Genomic DNA, 6912 nt, shown 5'->3' with positions numbered 1-6912 from the left:
GCTCAAATTCACATATCACTATGCATCAAGCTAATCAGAATTTTTATACATCCAATATATTGTAATCAACCCATCATAAAACATTATACAAAGTTAGGGAAAAGTACATAAAAGTATTCAACTCATCTATGAACCAAATTAATTGCACATTTCATGAGATTTTTACTACACAAAATATATGTACTCTTCAATCCACACAAAATATACTCTTCAATCCACGTGTTTGTTGGCGTCAAACTTCTCCCAGAGCTCAGATGCTTGAAACAATCAACCATCATTGACTAAATTAGACATGGAATATATCCAAAAAAACACTGTTAGGGCTAATGAAATCAGAGAGAAACAATGAATTGGAAGAAAAAGACAAGAAAGAACAAAGATACCAAAACTAAATATATGAATGAGCTTCTCTGTGTGTGTTCATCCCAACAAGAACAGTTGAATCGGAATTGACATCATCAACCGCAGCTTCAATTGTTGGCTTTGCTGATGGTCCAATAACAGAATTGAAGGTCTACAGAGCTCCAATATTTACTATATTCGGCTTTGAGGAAGAAACACCAGCATGTCCAGTCCTAGCCATGACTTTCATGGGCACCCACAGACAAAATAACACCACCATCAATGTTCTTCTAATGAATAGACCAATCTCCATTTCTATGCAAGCCAGCAATTGCCTAAACTGATTATTCAGCAATTTCATATTAGCATTGTTTCATGAAAGTTTTAAAAGATCAGACACCTGTTAACAGATGCAACAAGAAAGTGAAGCTTACAATACAAAGCTTGAAGATATAGGATCAAGAATACCAAACAAAGTGGGTCCCAAAACTATCAGAACCCACATTCTCAACCAAAAAAAAAAAAAAATGTGATATCAAAATAAAATATATTGTCTGAGCTCAATTGTAGCATTCTGACTGAATGTCCAAACAGTACGATCAACTGCATTGCTAGGAGCTGATGTTAGGTCCTAAGAGAGAGAGAGAGAGAGAGAGAGAGAGAGTGATGTCAAGTTAATTGTTTTTAAGTGAATTCACTACAAATCACCAAAAGGAGGAGCCCATGTACGTGTACTAGTTAAAAAGACAAAAGGTGTACCATCCTAGAAAGAGCTAATATCCCAAGTTATCAACAATATCCCTAATGTTGTGGATCAATTACACAGTTGTCTTCCACTTCATCCAAGTGTTCATCCCTCTTTGTAGAGGGTAAAGCACCAATCAACTGTCTCCTCCTTGCAACAAGGTTTAAAAAGAACATCAACGAACGTATGGCAGAAACAGGAAAAAAAAAAAAATTAGAATCTCATGATTTTAGAAGATAGAGATAGAAAGAAAAAAAATATATTGCAAAAGTAATGCATAACACTTTACCTCATAGCCCATAAAATACAAGCTAAATTTCATTTCTGGAAAATCCAACCTCTTAAGTAACCTGTAATATGCAACAAAGAAATTCATATCAAAATTCAATTTCATAGACTGTAGATTTACGCCTAACTTTCCTTTTTTATGAGCAATAAGAAACTATTATAAAAGAAAAGGGATACAAGAAAACTAAAAGAATTCCTTGGCACCCTCCAAATTTTTAAATATACTTCTCTAAGGTTCTTGTGATTGATAACGAACTTAGAAGTGCCTTTGCGGGATGCTTGTGCAATCTTACCATAGGGGTTAATTCATGCCTGCCTTGAGCGAAAACCTTGCAGCCAAATAGGTCTTCAAATCTGGAACTGCCTCAATGGCCTTTATCAAAGCCCAAAATCAGCTACCTGCTTTAACCAAGTATAATATGCACCCAATTGTATAAGAGCCCAAGCAATTATACATGACAACTAACTATAGCTTCATCTTCTTTTCTTTGTCCATTTTTTTTTTAAATAACATTCATATACTCTAAAAGGGCCAGGAAAAAAGGAATGAATCTGTGTCAAAGATTATGGCTTACCCCATCATGAAGGTATTTCAATGCCCTTGCTACATCTACAGCTATTTGAATCCTCAAATCCCAACTCAATGGTTCAAGCTTTTCACCTGAACATCCAAATACTAGATATAAAAAAATATATAAAAAAAGAATATATGACAGAAAACTGAAAATGCACACAGATTCTATCTACTCTCAGTGGGCTGTTACATTGCTGGTTTGATTTTAGTATATCATATGGCTAATCTTGCTATGTTCTTTCAGATCACATATATAACTCTACTGATGATTAATTAATTCATTTCCAATGACTAGTCAGTCATTCAAGAAGCAAAGTTTTTGAACTGGATTTAAACTCAAACCAGAAAGTATGTCAGTTCACAGATACACTGGGAAAATAAACAGACAACTGGGAAAAAGAGCATAGCAATGGTATAAAAACTCTTGCAAAAAAAAAAAGGTAAACTAATACAGGGGAACAGGAGAGCCTACAGACATCACCAACCATGAACTACTATTTTTTAGATAAACTAACACGAAAAACTAATACAAATTTATAACTTTGTTCTAGAGGTCAGTTCCTTCAACCTAAAAAATGCAAATAAACATAATCACACAGGTCATGACGAACTTGTTCAAGGGAAGTCAAAGCACATCCAACGCTGTTGCAGATGAAGGTGTAAATGATTCCAAAAGCTAGCAATGCAACGGTTGAATAAAACCACAATAACATGCCCAATCACCACATTCCTTTATACTAGTACAAAGTATTCTTCATTACTATGGTACGCCCTTTTTCCTGTAGTGACAACCTAATTAAAATGCATGTAAAACACCCATAACTATATGAATCCCAGAGAAATATAAGACACAAACCCAACAAGATCATCCAAATGAAAACATCCATATGGGCCCTACCAATGGACGATTGTCTCACCATTGGGATCACATTATAGAATAGCATGATCATCACAAATTATATAAACTTGTTTTTTCTTTTTTTTAAACTAAAGAATGAAAAAATGACAGAGTTAATCAGCATATTTGACAATGAGAAAGTAGAGAATGAAAAATGTACCGGAGACAAGAGCAAGAGAGATTAGCTAGAACAGATTGATTTTGGATTTTGGATCTGTGATTTGATAAAGAACAAATCGATTTTGATGAAGAACACAAACACAGACACTAGCAGTCTCAACAAGTTAAAAGCCAAAATAATTTTTTTTTAAAAAAAAAAAACCACAAACACAAACACTCTAAATAATAAAATCAAAGATGACAATCCAATATTGTTTAGTTTTTGTGTGTGTGTGGAAATGAAGTTAGTGCATATAAATGTGTGTATATATAGGTAAGTAGATAACATAGATAGATTCAAATAGAGAAGTAGGTGAAGGTGAATTAAGATGAATTAGACAAAGAGAGAGAGAGAAGCGAACCAGTGATGGGGACATGAGATCTACAGTGCTTGCAGTAATAGACAAAGAGATCGGAGTCTGGACCATCTGGTGCCCGTCCTCACTCGATTAGCCTCGAGATCGATGAAGAACAGAGATCGTTGCGATTGATGGAGAACAACTAGAGCAAATGGCAGCGGTTAAGTTCTGTGTGTTTGAGCTTCAAATCGAGAGTTGTTAAGCTTCGGTCAACATTGACAAAGAACATACAATGCAAAATCTGCAATCGATCGAGCGAGCAAGATAGAGAGTTTGTGTGTTTGAGCTTCAAATTGAGGGTTTTGGAAGAGAGAGAGAGTGTTTGAGCTTCAAATCGGGGTTGTGGAAGAGGCATAGAAAGTGAGAGACGGAGTCCAAGATGGTGTTAATAAATTGACCCAACACGACATCGTTTAACGGAGATCAAAGACAACGTTTTCAAAACGCTGTGTTTAATGAATCTATAATGGCGTTTCCATAAACGCCACAAAACAAACGTTGCAATATGCCCTTTTTTTAGTAGTGAAAGGAGAAATGCTATGTATCCTAAATATTCTACCAAATATTTTATCAAATATTTCACATGGGGTGGAACTCACACAAATCCACATGTGTGTGGGTCTCACACCTATGTGAGAGGTTTGGTAGAATATTTGATAAAATATTTGAAATCTCTAACATAACTCATTGTAAAGATCTCCAAAAAAGAGAGTCCCAAGCATTTTTCATATTTAAATTAAAATTAGATTTCCCCCCATCTTCTTGCCTTGATCCTTGCACCTCTTTTATACGTATATTTGAAAAGATAGGCATCGAGGGACGTTTGACGTTCGTCCTTATAGGGTCGCTGCCCATTCTGTCACAACCGCTGCTAGGAAGTTGACAACTCCCTTTTTAATTTTAAATCCTTGCCACCAAGACCTGCCACCAAGACTTCTTAGAGAAGCTATATCACCAACGCTTTGCAATTTTCTTTCAATTTCTCTTCTTTCCTTTCTTTACTACAGCTTCTTTCCATTCCATTCAAAATTTCAAAAGCCCTAATTTTCTTGCTGCCATGGCTACAAAGAAAGCTCCCACTTCTGAAGAGGACCCCAACAACATTGGGTCTCTTGTTGACGATCTTCTTAAAAACAAGATGCCCAAGATTCACATAGAATTTCTAGTGGATCTTCCTTCTCCCATGTCATCTTCTCTGCATTGCAAGTTAGGTCTTGGGCATAGAGTCCAACTCTCTTGCCATATCATTGTGAGTAAATTTGTGAATATGGGTCTCTTAACACTCTTGTAAACTAATGCTATGGTACCCCTCAAAATGTGCATATCATATGCACTAATTGCTACATATTTTTATGGCATATGTTATATATTTTTGTAGTATATTTTACGTATTTTATTTGGTAAAGTTACAATAAATTGTAGTTAAGAAATGAAGTTCAGAAATAAAATTATGTATTTTATGTTATATATTTTGTGGTAATATTATGCATTTTTATGTTAGAAAATGTTTAACTAAAAAAATGTGTAACATCACTACAAAAACATACAATATTATCACAAAATATGTAATTTCATTTTAGAATCACAAATAATCGTAACTTCATCAAAAAAAAATTACGTAACATTTTTCACAACAATATGTAACATACAACACAAAAACACATAATAAGATGATATGATATACCATTTTTCCAGACTTCTATACTTTTCGTGGGATTAGCTCTTCTCCATGCTTTCATCTCTTTATACATCTCAATATTCTTCTTAGAGCATCTCCAATGGCAAACTATTTCAGCTGCCATTGCCAAAATTTAACAAGAGTTTTAAAAAATGTTGCTCCAATGGGCTATTATAACCCCGGCCAAATTTGCCAAATGCCATTTCATCTCTCAAATTTGGCAATTGACAAAGTTACCACATCATCCAAATAAACAGAATTTGGCTTTAAAATTTTCATGGAAGAAATAAACACAGTGGAACAATAATATACCAGAGATGGAACAATAATATATATATATATATATATAAAACACAGTGGAACAAAAAATTTGCCATTACAATAGATATTTGGAGAAATTATTACCAGAGATGGAACAATATATTCCAACTTTCCAAATTTCAACATACCAAACATAGAATCACCAAATTTCAACATACCAAACACAGAATCACTAAATTTTCAATTTTCTAAATTTCAGTTTCACCAATTTGAAGTAAACAAAATTAAAAAAAAAATAATTAGAAAATGAACACAATGAAGTAAAAAAAAATACCTGGCAGTGAGAGGAAGAAGAGAGACAGATGATCTTCTTTGTGTTCTTTGATACAGATGATTCTACAGATGATACAGATACGTGATCTTCTTTATGTTTTTTGATACAGATGATACAGTGAGAGAAACAGAGGGATGGGCGTAGACGGCAGTAAGAGGGAAAGGGGGAGTGATAGATTTGGAGGTGGGTTTGTGAGATTTGCAGACATGGATGATCGATTCAGAGAGAACTGAGACTTTTGGAGGCAGATCTAGCGGCGACGATTGGCAGACGGCGGTGGGTTGTAGGAGTAAGAGAAAGTCAGATCTGGGTTTTAGGAGTGTGTGTGTGTGTGTGTGTGTGTGTGTGTGTGTGTGAGAGAGAGAGAGAGAGAAAAAAAAACGATCGATCAGATGGATAGAGAAGAGATATAGAGAGAGAAGAGTGAGATAAAAATAGGGGTGAGGGGTAGAGACAGACGGAAAGCAGAGAGAGGCGGAGGTGATGGACAGAGAAGAGAAAGACGGAGAGCAGAGAGAGAGACTGGTGATGGACAGAGAAGAGAGAGACAGAGAAGAGAGAGACGGAGAACAGAGAGAGAGAGAGACTTTCGGTGATTGAGGGAGAAAAGATGATATCTGAGAGTGAGAGAGAGAGAGAGAGAGAGACGAAGAATGAGAGGGAAGAGGTGATGATGAAACCAAATAGAGAGAGACAAAGACTGAGAGTGAGAGAGAGAGAGAGAGAGAGAGAGAGAGAGAGAGAGAAGAGACACGTGGACGGTGGTGATGAAACCAAATAGAGCCGTTGTGCTCTGTTTGGCTAAAAAAAAAAGAAAAACAAAAATAACAACAAACAGGTGGACGGTGGTGATGAAACCAAAGAGAGTCATTGTGCTCTGTTTGGCTAAAAACAAAAATAAAAACAATCACCAGCTTGTGCCAAAAATAAAATCACAAAAAAAAAAAAAAAAAAAAAAAAAAAAAAAACTATTCACAAACAACACTTACAAATTTGGAGGGAAAGTTGGTTGAGATTTGTCAAAATAGCAAATGACAATTGGAGCACCATTGTTATAATTTGGCAAAATAACACTATTCATTGCCAAATTATAGCAATAGCAATGGCATTATTGCAACAATGGTTGGAGATGCTCTTATGGGCTCTAATTTGAAGCTGCACCAATAATCCAAACTGTCTATCTTGTAGGCATTGTAATAAAAAACATTCATGCAAAAAATCAGCTCCATAGAACAATTATAAACACATGAACAAAATCGCAATTACCTTGTTCG

General features: G+C 35.2%; 1 long non-coding RNA gene across 1 annotated transcript; it reads right to left on the bottom strand.

The window, feature by feature from the left end:
* Window positions 1–1101: 1101 nt before the first annotated feature.
* LOC114277505 (uncharacterized) lies at window positions 1102–2042 on the bottom strand. Its single transcript, XR_014360420.1, has 3 exons — window positions 1951–2042; window positions 1669–1774; window positions 1102–1437 (listed from the first exon to the last, which is right to left on the bottom strand). It is a non-coding gene; the product is annotated as an uncharacterized LOC114277505 (long non-coding RNA).
* Window positions 2043–6912: the final 4870 nt, after the last annotated feature.

The sequence above is a fragment of the Camellia sinensis genome, chromosome 2 (assembly GCF_055761805.1).
Source record: "Camellia sinensis isolate YWXY chromosome 2, ASM5576180v1, whole genome shotgun sequence".
In the NCBI taxonomy this organism is placed as follows: domain Eukaryota; kingdom Viridiplantae; phylum Streptophyta; class Magnoliopsida; order Ericales; family Theaceae; genus Camellia; species Camellia sinensis.
This window is presented reverse-complemented; position numbering and strand designations above follow the sequence as displayed.